We start from the raw sequence: 16,356 nt of genomic DNA, 5'->3' as shown, positions 1-16,356 counted from the left end.
GACTGATACACCCATGTCAGTGAACATCTTTTTTAAACTGGATGGCTCATCTATAACAAAACCAAAGTGTTAGCTCCCACCTCCCAGTTTAGAGTAGTTTGACCATCCAAGGTAGGAAAATACCTCAAGAACTGTTCAAATAGTACTGGGCTCCTAAAGGGCTGAAGAATAAATATGCTGCAAACCTGGGGGTATGCTACTGTGGATCCATTCATGGGAACTTCATGTCAAGTCCAGGAAGGCTCACTCAGTTCTGGATTCCATGCTTCTGATGGAACTCAGCTTCCTTCTTCCGGAGGCTGTTCTGCAAAACTCCCCACTTCTCTTGTTTCTCTCTAATTTCTTAATTCCTTCTTTTTCTAATTATCAGTAATAAAACATTGGCCATTTTGACATACTAATTCTTCTCTGAAAAGTGTTTCATTTCTCCCACCACCAAGTGGCACAGAGATGACTCCCAACATACGTCCTCTCTCTAGAACCAAGACACCTCACTCTCTTCAATGTCCGTATCACCAACAGCCACTGGTCACCTTCTATGCATAAAATCAGATGCCTGGCTCCAAAGTCATGGACAGACTTGGAGTATCCATCTCTTGAGACGTGGAAAGTCATAGCTTCTGTTTTTCATGAGAGAGTAGAGGCTGCTTTGAAGAATATCCATGTTATCCTCTCTTCTTTGGCATATTTCTTAGTACTCTGTTATCCAAGGGAAGCCATGTGATCAGTTTAGTTTACCCAATGGAGTGTGGGCAAGGTGGCCAAGACCACTTCCAGGCCTGGCATCTAAACCTCCTGCGTAACACTTCATGTTCTCTCTTCTTTTGTCTATTGGCCAGATGCTAAAAGATCTCCTGGACCGCTGTCGGGAGGATGGTCCATAATGTCAACAGTTGTTATAGGGCATGGAGGCCCTGGGTGATGTATGATGGGGGAGCCCAGAGACAAAAGAAATTGGGTCCTTGAATGCTCATATGGAGCAGAGTCCCACGCTAACCCGTTTGAAACCATGGCATGAGTGAGAAACATCCCTTGATTGTATTAAGCCCTTGAAATGTTAAGCTTTACTTATTATAGCAGCTAGTATTATTTACTTTAACACATTAACATATTTCTGAAAACTCTTTTCTAATGCAGATTTTATTTGTGCATGGGATAGCTTAAATGATTCAATTAGATCTGAGATTTTTTGAAAAGCAATGATCTGACTTCAAGTCAGAGGGAAATGCAACTTGTAAAGGACAGTCACAATATCAAGGAGCTAATAGAAAAGGTCCCAATTAGATTCAGGGGCCTAATTGGGCAGTCCTGGTGGAGCTAACACTCTTCGATAAACAAGTATGTTATCAGCTCGCAAAATGCATGGCCCATTCCACCACCTTTCAGTTGAGCAGATGGGGGTTTTGACATAAATTGTGCTGGCATTTGCTGCTCCGAAAATAGATTTGTTTTTGCCTGCTTCCAAAATCAGTTTTAAAAAGCAACAAACAGTCAGGAAGTTCCAATCCCTCCCTTGAGGCAGGTCAGCAGGATCAGACCTCTGTTTACTATTGAAAAGTGCAGAAATAAAAGACCCAAGCATGGTGGGCTTGCAGGGGCTCTTGGCCATTCCCTTGTCACCGCCCTATCAATGCAGAAAAATTCAGGATTACTTGTAATCACTAATCTTTCTAGAAGCATATATTGATTTGACAATAAGAAAATTACTTTTAAATTATAAAATAACTAAAAGAGGTGCAGAATTACTTAGGTCAACATTTCCAAAATAAACTCTCAAGGTATAGAAGTTGCATCAGTTCTTAGAACTGCACATAGTGATTTCTGGACCATTCCAGATGGAGCAGCCAACCTGTGTTTGCTTGCCCTCTTCGATGGGGAGTTAGCACAGTCCAGTGTTGAAGAGCACTGTAATTAGAGAACTGAAATGCCTCCACAAAAATTCCATTCTTTAGTCCCACTGTTGTGGTTGCTCAGTCATACCCAACTCTTTGTGACCCTATGAACTGCTGCACACCAGGTTTCCCTGTCCTTCACCATCTCCCAGAGTTTGCTCAAACTCATGTCCATTGAGCTGATGATGCCATCCAACCATCTCATCCTCTGTCCTGTATCTGCCCCTTAAAGGCACCCCCTGCCCCGCACACAAATCCCATGGACTGAGGAGCCTGGTAGGTTGCAGTCCATGGGTCTCTAAGAGTTGGACACGACTGAGCGACTTCACTTTCACTTCTCACTTTCATGCACTGGAGAAGGAAATGGCAACCCACTCCGGCGTTCTTGCCTGGAGAATCCCAGGGATGGGGGAGCCTGGTGGGCTGCCGTCTATGGGGTCGCACAGAGTCGGACACAACTGAAGCGACTTAGCAGCAGCAGCCACACACACCATAAATACAATCCCATCTCTACGTATGAACCTTTCAGGCATTTGAACACAGAACTGAAGAACATTGATCTTCTTCTTATTTCTGTCCCAAAGTTCTCTCTTGACCAAATAGCATAATTTCTAGGACCCTTCCTCAAAACATACTCCAGTCATCATGTCCTGTGAAAACTCACATGCCAGGAGCCGGTTACAAGTCTAACAAACACAGAGAGGAATGGGGTTACCATTCAGAGTGTTTAGGATGTTGATGTTTCCAGTGATTTGAACTCTTTTGATTGCCTCTGAGGCCAGCAAGGCTCTCCTCAGCTCCAGGAAGGTTTACTGGTAAGATTAACGTGGGGATAAGGAAGCAAGAACATGGATCTCATGGAAACCCTAAAATGGATGGATTAGCACCACAGGGTAATTCAGGATCCACATCAGTGCTAACAGCAGGGATGCCTCAGCAGCCCCTCAGGGGCCCTGGCTCCACCTCTGCTGCTCCGGATCCCACCCACCAGGCCCTCGCCCTCTGTTCCCCCCATCTTTCTAGCATCTGCTTAGATACCTCCTGGCTGATACCTCCTTGTGTCCATCATGCCTCTGGCTTCTCCTGCCTGCCTCGCCTGTGAGTGTGTGGTCTGTGGTCTTTTCCCAAAATACTCTCTATGACTTACGTTCAACCCTTCCACAGGGAGAGAACTTGATATTTCCACTTATTCACCATCCACCCAATCAAGCCAAGTGTTAACAGCAGGTCATCCTGTCAGCCTCTGGCCAGCCTACAGATGAGTTCAAAGACTCTCCTCTGATCCATCCATCCACAAAAATGAGAGGGGTGGCCCACAGGATATGAGAAGGGCAATTTCTACAGAAAGAATTCTGTGAGGGTCTTTAGTAAGATGGGCCTGTGCTGGCTTGCCTTATTTTTAAGCTACATGCACAACTCCAGGCTTGTCAATACTTTTTTTTTTTAATGTGAACCACTTTTAAAGTCTTTATTGAATTTGTTTCAATATTGTTTCTGCCTTATGTTTTGGTTTTTTGGCCACGAGGCATGTGAGATCTTAGCTCCCCAACTAGGGATCGAACCCCCACCCTCTGCACTGGAAGGCCAAGCCCCAACCACTGGACCACCAGGGAATCCCAGGCTGTCAACACGTCTGACAGTCACATTACACTTAAGCCTCCTGCTTACTGAAAAATCCCAAAATTGGGCTTTCACCAGCTGCTGCTAAGCCTCTCCTCTCCACCAAATAACTGTATGCACAAATCCTCACCTCTTACATTCATCTTGGTAGATTTCACTTAAGGCCCAAGCCTGCAAGTTGTCTCTTAATCCAAATGCATTGTTCTGACACCAACCTTTACAACCTCTGCTCTGTAAGCGTGATCAGAACCATAAAGAGAAGCAGCAGAATGAGAGGGTTAAAGTCAGCACCCAAACCCAGCCCGGCTTTGGCCAGACAAATTGTTTTTAATGCAACAAAATTTCAAGTAAGAGTTGGTTGAAACAATGATTTCTGAAACAAAAATAAAAATTGAAAACCGGAGGCCAGGCCTCTCCCAGGCTCCCAGACTCAGTGGATGGTCTCATTGTTCACTGCGTGGAGATGCAGGGCTTGCACAATCCTCCAGGCCTCCTCCTGGGGCAAGCAGAAGCCGACGGGTACACTCCATCTCCCCACTGCGAATCCCATAGTCATTAAATGTGGCAAAGAGCCGGGACATGACTGCTGACCTCCCAGCTCCAGCCTGCTACACTGCTTCCCACTTCAGACTTTTAACAGCATTCACTCAGCACAGCTGCAAGGGACGAGCTGTTTATCCCCAGCACTGTGAGTCCATCATGGGCAGAGGGACAGCGGGTGAAACTGGCTGTTGTCAGCTTCCAGGCAGATGAGATGCCCCTCCATGAGCATTTCTGCTGCTGCTGCTGCTAAGTCACTTCGGTCGTGTCTGACTCTGTGCGACCCCATAGACGGCAGCCCACCAGGCTCCCTCGTCCATGGGATTTTCCAGGCAAGAACACTGGAGTGGGGTGCCATTGCCTTCTCCATGAGCATTTCTATGTTACCTTTAAAGCTAAAATAGGGCAGCTGTGCCTTCTAAAGACTTAAGAGGCTATGGAAGGGGCTTTTTGTATTGTACCCAAACCTTGGCTGAAGCCTTAAATGAAAGTTAATGGGTAAGAACAGGTGGCGCTAGTAGTAAAGAACCCATCTGCCAATGCAGGAGACATAGGAGACGCAAGTTTGATCCCTGGGTTGGGAAGATCTCCTGGAGGAGGACATGGCAACCCACTCCAGTATTCCTGCCTGGAGAATCCCATGGTCAGAGGAGCCTGGCAGGCTGCAGTCCATAGGGTCTCAAAAGAGTCAGACCTGAATGAAGTGACTTAGCATGCATGCACGCCGCAGGTAACAAACACCCCGTGTTGTGGATTAACGCATCCCAGCAACACTTCTTGGAAGATGGCAAAGCTAGTTCTGAGACCCCCTTCTCCATTCAGGTTGGGTCAGAGGAAGCTGGGACTTCTTTGAAGAGCAGGTCCTCCTAAGCACATCTGTGGAGGAATAAGAGGGAAGAGAGAAAGGTGGTGCTTTCCACCCTCATCCCTCTCTGGCCGAGTGAGGGGACCCCAGAAGAATTGTCCAGAGACTGAGGATCCATTCAGGAGGCTTCTCACTCCTTAATTGTGTTCAGTTCCTAAAACTTGCAGGAAAAAAAAAAACCTCCCTGATATACATGGAGTAGACAGAAGTGAGAAAGTTCTTGGGAACTCAGCGTGCCTCCAGGAGTTTGAAGTGTATGAGAATTGAACAGGGCGGCCCAGGCACTGGGGCTGCCACGATGGCAGGGCAAGGGGATAGAGGTCAGCAGTGGCGTTAGCTGTTCACTGGCCTTTCAGCTGGGCAAGAAGGCACTGTACCCATGGGATAGAGAACCCTGGAGAACTGAGCTTGAACTGTCTCAACAGCCTGAAGCAGAACCAAAGAGACCAGCTGGGCTGAGGGGCACAGTGCACTCTAGGGGACAGGGCTGCGCAGAGGACCCACCCGAGGCTCCAAGGCAGAGCCGACTTCGAGGAACTGCTCTGACTCAGGTGACCGGATCACTAAGCAAGAAATGCAAAGAGCACCAGCTGCCCGAGAAAGCCTCTGCCGCGTCCTTCCTGCCCAGCCCAACCCTGAGCAGCCAGAAGGGGGAAATAAGGGTGGGGGCTGGGGGCAGCTGGAACAGGAAGAATGAGGGCAGAGGTGGTTCTCCTCTCACTGCTGCTCCCTGAGGGCCAGACCGGGTGGAGCTGACGGGAGGGATAAAGTTGTCCCCTCAGGGGCAGGTGATGGTTTTCCATTTCAATTGGACTCAATGGTCAAATAACTCAAGATGAGACCTCGTCTGTCCTCCCCTGCCCTCCTCCTCTCCCTCCTCCTCCCTCTTCCCCTCACCCCTTCCTCCTCTTCTTTCTTCGCGACTGAAAAGGTGGAAACTATGAACGTCACCAAGTGACAGGGAAGTGAAGGGACCCTGCGGAGTCCAGGCCACTAGAGAAACTGGCTGGGCACTCTCAGAACCTAATCTTCCTAAGCGTTAGATTCCGCATTTGTAACATGGAGATAACCAGGCTCACCTTCCAGTCTTGAAGACTGAGATGAAAGCGTTTATGTCAATGCATGAAGCATCTAGCACTTGGGAGTGCCCAGCCAATGTCTGCCCTCGCTGACAGGGGTCCCTCTCTATAATCTCTGAGCCAGCAGACTTCTAGAACAGCAGAGCTGAGAGACTGTGGAAAGCCGTGGTCTAATATCCTCGTGTTACTCGTGACTAAACTGAGGTTCAGAGAAGCTTGAATCAAGCTGCCTGGAGTCACCCAGTGGGTTCACAGCAGAGCCCAAATCCAGACCCAAATCTGACCCCAAAGCCAGTCTTCTTTCTACCATGCCCCTGGGCACTTCCATAATAGTTCAGTGAAGGTCTGCAGATAGGTTGATTGAAATGTCTGTTGATTGGCCTGGTATCCTTAGCAGTGCCTAGGACTGCCAGATAAATGGATGTGTGAGTACAAGGTTTCATTCGCCCAGCAAACCTTCCCCAGGCAGCGACCCTGTCCTCAGAACTGTGAGCGGAGCTCGATATGGATCTGGAATCTCTGTAGTCATTGAGCTCCCAACCTAACAAGGGAGGCAGAAGACTGTGAATATACCTTGGAGGTTCCAGAAAGGCGGCACAGAGAGGTTCAGGAGCTTGTGCAGTGGATGGAACATGAGGGAGGGCCACCCAGGACTCTCCCCTGTCCCCATCTCCCCAGGCCACCTGTCTGTTACGGTTCAATTGTGAGCTCCCTGGCTCTGCCATCAGGCTGGCAGAAAGTCCTCTCTGATCTTGCTTTGGCCTCTAAGTACCTTACCACACTGCACACGAGTCAAGGTTCTTAGGCAAGAGCTTTTTTAACACAGACGAAGAAAAGATCACTGGAGAAAGCATTTGCCAACAATCAGCTCTGCTTGTTTCATAATTTAACATTCTGGCCGATCAACCCTTCTCTTTCCACTCTGATTCACTGCTTACAGGTGTTTACAACAGGCAGGTAACTCCGAGCGAACACGAGGAAAGGTGACTGTAAGGCACAGGGCTTCCCTGAAGAAAGAAAAGTGAATAGAGCTCAAGGTTTCGTTTCTGGCCAGGGTATTAAACTTCACATTCAAGTAGCACCATTCACCAGTGATCTCAAAGCACTCAGAAGGAATGACATGAACTGCATTTTTTTAAACATCAGGTAATCCAAATCTGAATTCAGAGTCCGTGTAAGTACTGCTGGGGATAAGCACTTAATGTCTTTGGGCACAAAACCAATTAAATACAGCCAAGGCAGTACTGTGGCTTGAATGTGTCAGCGAAATAATTCTCAGTGACGGCTAATCGGATCAGCTCAGATCTGCAGCTGGCAAAACCTTCAAGGGCTCTGAAAGCTCAGTACTGAAGGACTGGTCAGGGGACAACTGCTTCCAGGCACCAGTAGACAGAGGGCAAAGGCTTCAAGACAAACTGGGGAATGATGGGAACGAAAATATAAGAATGAAGATGTATTCTAGAAACAACAGACCTCTAGCTGCCCAATTATGTAATGTTTCACACAGGAAGACGGTCGTCAGGTCTTAAACCAGAGATTGTAAATTAAGGGTCAGCAGATCAAATCTAGCCCGTGCGTGTGCTTTGTTAGGCCAATAAATGCACACGCATGTTGCTTATATTAGTTGCCAATATTAAATGCTGGAATATTTAACAAAAAACCCTGATTTCTGGGTTTTATTAAAACTTGGACTATCTGAAAGATTTAAATACAAAGAAGGAAACTATGATAATAGAAGAAGAAATCATTGGAGAATTCTTTTATAAGGAATGCTTTTCCACTTTGGACCCAACATCCAGAAGTTATAAAGGAAATAATTGATAAATTTGAGTATATAAAAATCAAAAACACAATAAACAAAGTAAGAAAGACAAACAACAAACTGAAGGTAGAAACTGCAACTCATATTACACGGGTATTATAATCACTCTGATATACAGAGACTTCAAGAAATCAATAAGTAAAAAATCAACAACCCAATAAGAAACAAGCAAATGACATAAACTGACAGTTCACAGACAGTGAAATACAAGTGGCTTATATTTCTAAATATAGAAAAGATGTTCAACTCTACTCATATTTTTTTGTAAAAAAAAAACAAGCTAAATTATACCACGATGCCATTTTTCACATCCTGGAATGGCAAATATCCAAGACCACGATTATATCCACCATTGGCAGCAGTGAGAAAGATTGCAACTCCTCTTCCAGAAAATTAAACAACAACTATTTTCCACTGCAGGCCAGAAACCATCTGACTTTTAATCACGTGTCCCCGTGACTAGATGCCCTTGGGAGTTTCGTACCTGCATCCTGAAGATGTCTGGGTACTATTCAGCATTTAACTTGAACATGCTGCTCTTCGATAATTAGGCAAAGGTTCTGGTGAAAAACAGAAGGGTTTCCTCAGTAATCTGAGCTGCACGTGCTCTTCTATTTCTTTTATTACAAGAGAGAAAGAAGGAGAGAAGAAGCAGGAGGGAAGGAGAAAGTCTAGCACCGTTGCAAGCTCACTGTGCACTCATACACACTCACCGTGCACTTCATACCTGTCATCTCATTTCTTCCCCACAACAAGCCCAAGGGCAGAGCAATCTTCTTTTTGTAGAGAAGCAAACAGACTCAGAGTAACCACGGGACCTGACCTTCTTTGACAGATGCGTGCAGGGAGGGGCTGAACGAAGGAGCCACAGCGTGGGTCCAAGTAGAGGAGAAGCTAAGTTTGACATGGGGCATTTTGGTGGAATGAGTGAAAAGAACCCCAGAAGCTCCGGGTGCCCTGGTCAGCTGCTGAGCCGTGGCAGGGGGCCATGCCAGGGCTTTCATTTGTGCTTTGCTTTAATCCTCTTCTTCAGTGAGAGAGGTGCCAAGACCAGTCTTACAGGCTTCTCTGTGTAAAGAAAATAGCAGTGGTGAACCCCTCAAATGCCATTGCTTCCTCTGATTAGGGAAGAAAGCACACAACTGACCTTTCAGTTCAGTTCAGTCACTCAGTCGTGTCCGACTCTCCGCGACCCCATGAACCACAGCACGCCAGGCCTCCCTGTCCATCACCAACTCCCAGAGTTCACTCAAACTCATGTCCAGAGTCGGTGACCTTTGCACTGCATAAATCATCAGGTTCCTGGACAACGTGGTGGGGGTGGGGAGGGTCAGACAGGACCTCAAGAGGGACACGAATTTCCTGCTAGTAGAGCAATTGGGACTTAGCAGCAGCAGCAGAGCAATTGGGGGAGGAGTCAATCAATTCACTAGAAAACAATGACAAGACTTTGTGCTGCGCTCACTGAGATTTCTCCTTCCCTACGCACCTCACCTAATCTGGCTCCCACCCTTGCCTCCTCAGAGCAGTTCTCTCAGGGTTACTTGAGATGCTGACCCTGGGCTTGAGGTCCTAAAATGTTCTGCCAAATAAAACAAAACTCTCAACAACAACAAAAAAGAAAGACTCTGCACCCTGAGACAGTGGAGAAGTTCTCACTGGTTACAGCCTATAGTACTTGATTTCCCTCTTCCCATAGCCTGAATCATATGCCTCTCCTGGCAAGTTCACCATGAGAGACTCTAGGATTCTCGCTGACCTGTCCTTCCCCGTTAATGGAACTACTTGTGGGTAGATGTTGTTATCCTTGGCAAAGGGATATCTTTGGAAACCAGGGATTAGAGTGAAGAGGCCAATATTTTTTCCGTAACCAAGGAGCATCCCTGATTTATTTCTTCACAGAGTCCTTCGTGGAGTATCAGGTTGTGATGTCAAAAATTCCCAGAGAAGAAAGATGAGGAAGAAAGTCATTCAAGGCCTGGGAAAGCTGAGTTCCTCTGGAGCCTGCCAGCAGCGCCTCTCCATCCCAGAAACCTCCCTTGGGAGCCATCGGAGCCCTTCTTTGGGGAAGACACAACTCTATATATCTAGAGCTATGATGCAAATGGATTTTGTGGGATGCTCTGAACACTGATTAAAACCACTGAGAAAGGGAGAGGGTGGGCAAGAAGCTGTCAAATTTGCAAAAAAAACACATTCCCAGAACCTTCCCAAACCATTCTCAGAGTCTCTCTAAACCCAAACTTGTGTTTCCTTTCACCATTACTCAGAATCACTGAGCTAGAGTTGTCAGAATTGAGCATTTCTCTGAAATAGTGCAACTTCAGTTAATCAAACTTTCTTATATCAGAGCCCCAATAACACAAAAGCTGTCTAGTTCCTTCTTTCCCTCTGTCATTGAAACAAAAAGGCAAAAGATAAGAAAACAATCTGACCTCAGGGCTTTGGACAATAACGTTTAGTAGATATCTTGGCTTGACCTGAACAATAGTCATAAGAAGTAATGTTCAGAATTACAGACTTGGGGGTCTTTTAATATCCTTAATCATCAAAAGAAGAATTTGACATGAGCCTTATACTCTGTCTAGTAGAGTATCAAAAGAATTCAGAACTAACAAGGGTTGAAACCAAAAGGGTTTTCTGGCTAAGCCTCCATCCCTGTCCCTAAGTTTAGCACTTAATGGAAGTGGCACTATAACTTCCCAAGGCAGGGGGCGGGTTTCTTGACCATTATTCTGAGACGTAATGCATCAGAACCTCATAAAATGCACAGAACACTAAACCACAGGAGATCCAGTTCAAGCCAACACTGTAACCAGCTGGGATTCATCCTTCTAATTGTCTGACTCTGAGCTTCCTTATCTGAAAGGCAAGTTGGTTGAATTAGCACAGGCTGACCTTACTGGGAGGAAAAAGCGACCAGCAGGGCACAGAGGACCTACCCAGTTGGAAGAAGGAAAATGTACTCTAGAAGAAGGGGAGACCGTGGTGAAAGGCACATCAGTGGTAAAGCACGCTGTTCTTTCCCCTGGATCTGGGGACCCTATCCCTGCTCTTCTTGGATATGGGTTGGTTGTTCCCTTCTCCAAAAATGGCTTTTCCTTTCTTTTGCATGTGTCTAAATTCTATGCAACCTTAAAGGTCCAGCTCAAAAGTCATCTCCATAATCTTTCTATTACAAATAACTCATTGGACTATTACAGCACTAGTTTGCACCTCTATGATGACACTTATTACTTTGTCTTATACTAATAGTCCATACCCATAGTGTCTTTGCTTCCTGTCAACTAGTCCCTGATACCCATAGTGTCACCAGATTCCCTGGTGGTTCAGATGGTAGAGTCTGCCTGAAGAGCAGGAGACCCAGGTTCCATCCCTGGGTGGGGAAGATCCCCTGGAGAAGGAAATGGCAACCCACTCCAGTATCCTTGCCTGAAAAATCCCATGGACAGACGAGCCTCACTGGCTACAGTCCATGGGGTCGCAAAGAGACACGACTGAGTGACTTCACTTTCACTTTCATAGTGTCCCAGACACAGACTGAATACATATTCGTATACTTGATAATGCCTAGGAGAACACTTTCTGCATAGTAGGTGTTCATATTACTGTGGAATGAATGAGTGGAATCCCATAATATCTAAACAAAATTGCTCTATTTAACCTAAACACTTCAAATATTTTTATCTTGAAATTCTTGCTTAGATCTTATTTAAAAACTGGAATAATCCCATTTCAAATTCTAATTTAGTTATGGATCGATCCCACCATGGACCACTTCTTCAGTTCAGTTCAGTTCAGCTCAGTCTCTCAGTCGTGTCTGACTCTTTGCGACCCCATGAACCACAGCACGCCAGGCCTCCCTGTCCATCACCAACTCCCGGAGTTCACTCAAACTCATGTCCATCAAGTCAGTGATGCCATCCAGCCATCTCATTCTCTGTCGTCCCCTTCTCCTCCTGCCCCCAATCCCTCCTAGCATCAGACTCTTTTCCAGTGCGTCAACTCGTCACATGAGGTGGCCAAAGTATTGGAGTTTCAGCTTTAGCATCAGTCCTTCCAATGAACACCCAGGATTGATCTCCTCTAGAATGGACTGGTTGGATCTCCTTGCAGTCCAAGGGACTCTCAAGAGTCTTCTCCAGCACTTAAAGAACCTTTAATTTCTGACAGTCAGATGTTCAATGAGCACCACGCCTAGAGTTCTTCTCTTCACTGCTCTCAAATACACATCTGTGACAACATTTCAGCCCAAGCCTGCTGGGAAAATTTAATTCCTCTCTTACAGCCTCACCTCCCAAGAACAAGAAAATAATACTTACAGAACCAGTAATCTTTGCTCAACACAAATAAAGGGGAAAACAATACCCATGGCTCCTTAAAGCTGTATGTAGCCACACTGCAGAAAGTATCTCATTGATATTAATGTGCTTACAGAATATTACACAAAAATTAATTAAAAATTGAATAAGACCAGAGCTCAACATTCTGCATGTATAATTTCCCTGCCAAAGCAGCTCATACAATGAATAGCTAAAATTTTAAGAGCATTAGTTTATCGCATTGCAGCATAAAACTCCATGTCAGATCACCCTTTTCACAGTAAATGGGGGCTCTCTGGCTTTCTGGGTCCACAATTAACATGTTGACTTTGGGGAGGAGAATTAGGTCCTGGGTGTGATTCTTTTTTATGGTTCTCAGCTTGAGCTTCAGGCCCCAGGGACATGCCCAGTTATTTCAGAACCATAAATGGCCCATCCATGGAGAAACCTACCAGAAGACTCCTCGACTGCAAGTCTCTGCAAACTCAGTAGTAACTCAGAGGGAGGAAGCCATGCAGGTCAGGTCAAGATGACTCCTACCTCTCAGGTCCCAGTCACTTCTGCTCCCCTTACTCTGCTCCCTGCAGGTAGCCACCTAAAGTATTGGGTTGGCCAAAAAGTTCATTTGGGTTTTTCAGTAACATCTTTTCTTAACCCAAACGAAATTTTTGGCCAACCCAATAGAGAGATAATGAACATTGGAGCCCGACAGACATCAGCAAGCAACTTCCACCTCTGAGCCACAGTTCTTCACTACCTTATAGGTATTACTACATAGTACCTACCTTATAGCATTCTGTCAAGAGCTACAGGAGATAATCTGAATGTTGCAGAGCATTCAGAGCAGATGCTCTGTGGTACAGAGCAGATGCTCAGTGAATACACCCTCCCCGCTCCCCGCACTGAAGACAAAACCCCAAACTTCAGTCCAGCAGTTCCCAGCTCCGTTTATTTCCCTACACCATAAAGTATCCACAAACCTCTTGCCAGTTGAGTCTACTGGATAAGTCTATCTGTTGAAGGAAAGAGATACACTTCACTCAACTCTGTGTTCCCAGCACCTTTCACAGAGCCTGGCACACAGATCTTAGCTGGAAATGTGTGTAGAACACATGACTGAAAGAAGGGAAGAAAATCATCATTAGTTGTTGGGCACTGGCCTCTAGAATTCCACACACATTGTGCTAAGTCACTTGCAGTTGTGTCCGACTCTGGGCTTTTCTGGTAGCTCAGCTGATAAAGAATCTGCCTGCCAATGCAGGAGACGCAAGAGATGTGGTTCAATCCCTGGATCAGGAAGATCCCCTGGAGGAGGGCATGGCAACCTATTCCAGTATTCTTGCCTAGAGAATCCCCATGGACAGAGGAGCCTGGCAGGCTACAGCCCATGTGGTCACAAAGAGTTGGACACGACTGAGCACACATGCCTTTGTGACCCTATGGACTGTAGCCCGCCGGGCTCCTCTGTCCATGGGTATTCTCCAGGCAAGAATACTGGAGTGGGTTGGCATGCCCTTCTCCAGGGGATCTTCCTGACCCAAGGATGGAATCTGTATCTCTTAAATCTCCTGATTGACAGGTGAGTTCTTAACCACCAGTGCCACCTAGGAAGCCCTTACACACATTAGTTCATTGAATCTATACAAGAACCCTTGAAGGTGGATACTGCCTCTGTTCTACAGTTAAGGATACAAACACTCCAAGAGATCTGGCATGGCAATCTTGCAGACATTACACAAACAATAGGTCAACCACATGAAATCACCTTCAAAAAAATGCAGATGAGTATTTACTATATGTCAGGTACTGAGCTAAACACCCTACACGCATCATAGCTTCAGCATTACAACTCCGTGAAAGAAGAGAAGCTACAGATGTGGAAGGAGAAGCTCAGAAGGGGTAAGCATCCTGCCCACAGTTCTGAGCCATTGTAGACGGGCTGCGGCGGCCATTTCAAACGCATCAACCTGATCTTAAAAGGGAAAGCCAGGGCTCCAACTCAGACCTTTCTGCCTCCGAGGCCCTGATGTGCTGCTGCACCTCTTGAATAAATGAGTCAGTGGCTGACAGGAGGGGAGAGGGAAGGGGGAAAAGAGCAGGCAGCAGGAGTGAGAGAGGCTCACAAGGGAGGGACCTCTGTATCCTTACAGCTGACTCACACTGTTGTACAGCAGAAACCAGCACAACATTGTAACGCAATTAACCTCTAATTTAATGAATCAGAAAAGAAAATTACCAAAAAAAGAAAAAAAAGAGAGGGAGAGAGGAAAGGAATGAGGAGGGCAGACGTTCCTCAACAGAACTATCAGGGCAATTCCTACAAGGCCAGATCTTTCCTATTTAATCTTCTCCATAATTCCTGCTGTAGGGACCTGGCTGGTCTCCAAACCTGTAGTTCCCCACAGCCAGCGTATAAAATGCCAAGGGGCCAGCCTCTGCTTTGCGCTTCACCCCTGAAGGCCACATGGATGGTTTCCCGTTGGAGGCAGATGGCGCTCTCCAGCACAGGCACATCCCGAGTCCTGTGCAGGTGGCCACCCTCTGCTGGGGTTGACCTCCCAGGGGCAACTGCTTCCCAATACAGCGGCCCCTAGTTGCTCTCCATACAGCTGGTCAGACCCAGCTCATTGAACCCCAGGCTCACTCGTGAGGTCAGGTGCTCTGGCCATGGGAAGTTGGGCCAGCCCAGCAGAGATCCAGGGAAACCATGCCACACTCTTCTCCCAGCTGGTCCTGGACCACCGGAGCAAGGGTTTGCAGAAGAGGATGAGTGATGGTTCCTCAGAGGAAAGAGAACCAGACTGAGAGCAAAGAGCCCCAGGTTCCAGGTCTGCAAGTGCCCCTTTATGTGAGTCCTCTCCTCTCTCTACGGACCAGCAACTAACCAACTTGAGCTTGGGACTGGATCATCTCTTTTAAACCTTGTAACAACCCTGTAATACAGGTATAAAGTTTTTCATTACAGCTAAGGAACCTGCATTTCAGAGAGGTTAACGACCAGTACAGCATCACACAGCAAGAAAACTGGGGAGTTGGGATGTGATCCAGTTAGGATATGACTTTGAAGCTGACGTTTTCACCATTGCCCTGTCAGGGACTCTGCTCTTTCACTCTTGGTAATGGATGATGGTCATTATCTTAACCTCCCATGCTGGGGCAAATGTACCTCTTAAGAAAACCTGTCTCTTAAGGCACTGATGGGCTCTCAAGTGCTGTATCCACGTTAGGAGTGAAGATCACTACGTTATTCCTCCCCTCCCTGCCTCCAGTCTCAGGAGCCAGATTAGTATTTCCCAAACTTCCACTTCTATGATTTTTGCCATATCCTTATATCACAGGTGTTAATACTTAATGTTTGTCTTTAAATCAGTGACTTTTTTTTAACTCAACATCATTCTCAGCAATAATATCCATGAAATCTTGAGAACAATGCTTTGATTATATTATTTCCCAATACACACCAAAATACATTGAGAGTTAAGTTACAAACTGTCCATCTAGGTGACACCTAGGAGCATCCCATCAGAGGCAAGAGAGTCTTTGTCTGGGCATGCTCAAGGACTTGCAAGCTTCTGTTCAGCTCTCGGCTCTGTCAGTCTTTGCCCCATTCCCTATGCGTGGAGTTGTGTGTGTACACCGGACCTGTGTCATGTGCAGCTGTGTGGTCTAGTCCTCCATGGCGGATGCCAGACTGGCAAGAGGCAGCTGTGTGATGCGAAACTGGACCGTAGCAGTCAGGCAAAGGAGGTGGAAGTTGATCTCTGGGAACCCAAGCATGGTTTCCAGCTGGAGTGCCTGGGGCAGGAGACTGGTGAGCCCGAAGAGGTGGAGAGCAGGAAAGGGCAGAGTCCCACTGGGTGGTGAACCCTTCCACCAGCAGCCACACATCAAACCCAAGCCCTGCTTCCCATGGTGTGAGGCTAGGGAGAGCAGCTGGCCAAGGCCTTTAGGGCAACAGCATCCTCAGGGGTCTCTTCATGGTGGGGGGAGGAGGGGCAAGCATCCTGCCACATATAGTGGAGCTCACCCTTAAGTTTGTTTTGTTTTGCTTGTTAGCTTTTCACTGAAGTGCAACATAATACAGAAAAATATACAAATCACAAACGCAGAGCTCAATGAACTGTCAGTAACTGAATACACCTATGCACTCAATACCCAGATAAAGAAATATAACATCAGCTTCATCCTAGAAGCCTTCTAATGCTCCCTTCTAGTT

General features: G+C 46.5%; 1 long non-coding RNA gene across 2 annotated transcripts; it reads right to left on the bottom strand.

Annotated features, from left to right (window-relative positions):
- Nucleotides 1-3,555: 3,555 nt before the first annotated feature.
- Nucleotides 3,556-9,039, bottom strand: LOC129549019 (uncharacterized). 2 transcript variants are annotated; one of them, XR_016036367.1, is made up of 3 exons: nt 8,546-9,039; nt 8,303-8,378; nt 3,556-4,928 (listed from the first exon to the last, which is right to left on the bottom strand). It is a non-coding gene; the product is annotated as an uncharacterized LOC129549019 (long non-coding RNA). The 2 variants fall into 2 exon arrangements; XR_016036366.1 differs by lacking the exon at nt 3,556-4,928 and adding an exon at nt 5,874-7,003 and having other exon boundaries at nt 8,532-9,039.
- Between the last annotated feature and the right edge of the window lie 7,317 nt (nt 9,040-16,356).

Source organism: Moschus berezovskii, chromosome 25 (assembly GCF_049115385.1).
Source record: "Moschus berezovskii isolate FMDL1 chromosome 25, NW_MosBer_1.0, whole genome shotgun sequence".
Lineage (NCBI taxonomy): Eukaryota > Metazoa > Chordata > Mammalia > Artiodactyla > Moschidae > Moschus > Moschus berezovskii.
The sequence above is the reverse complement of the archived record's forward strand: the minus strand, read 5'-3'. Positions and strand labels throughout refer to the sequence as shown.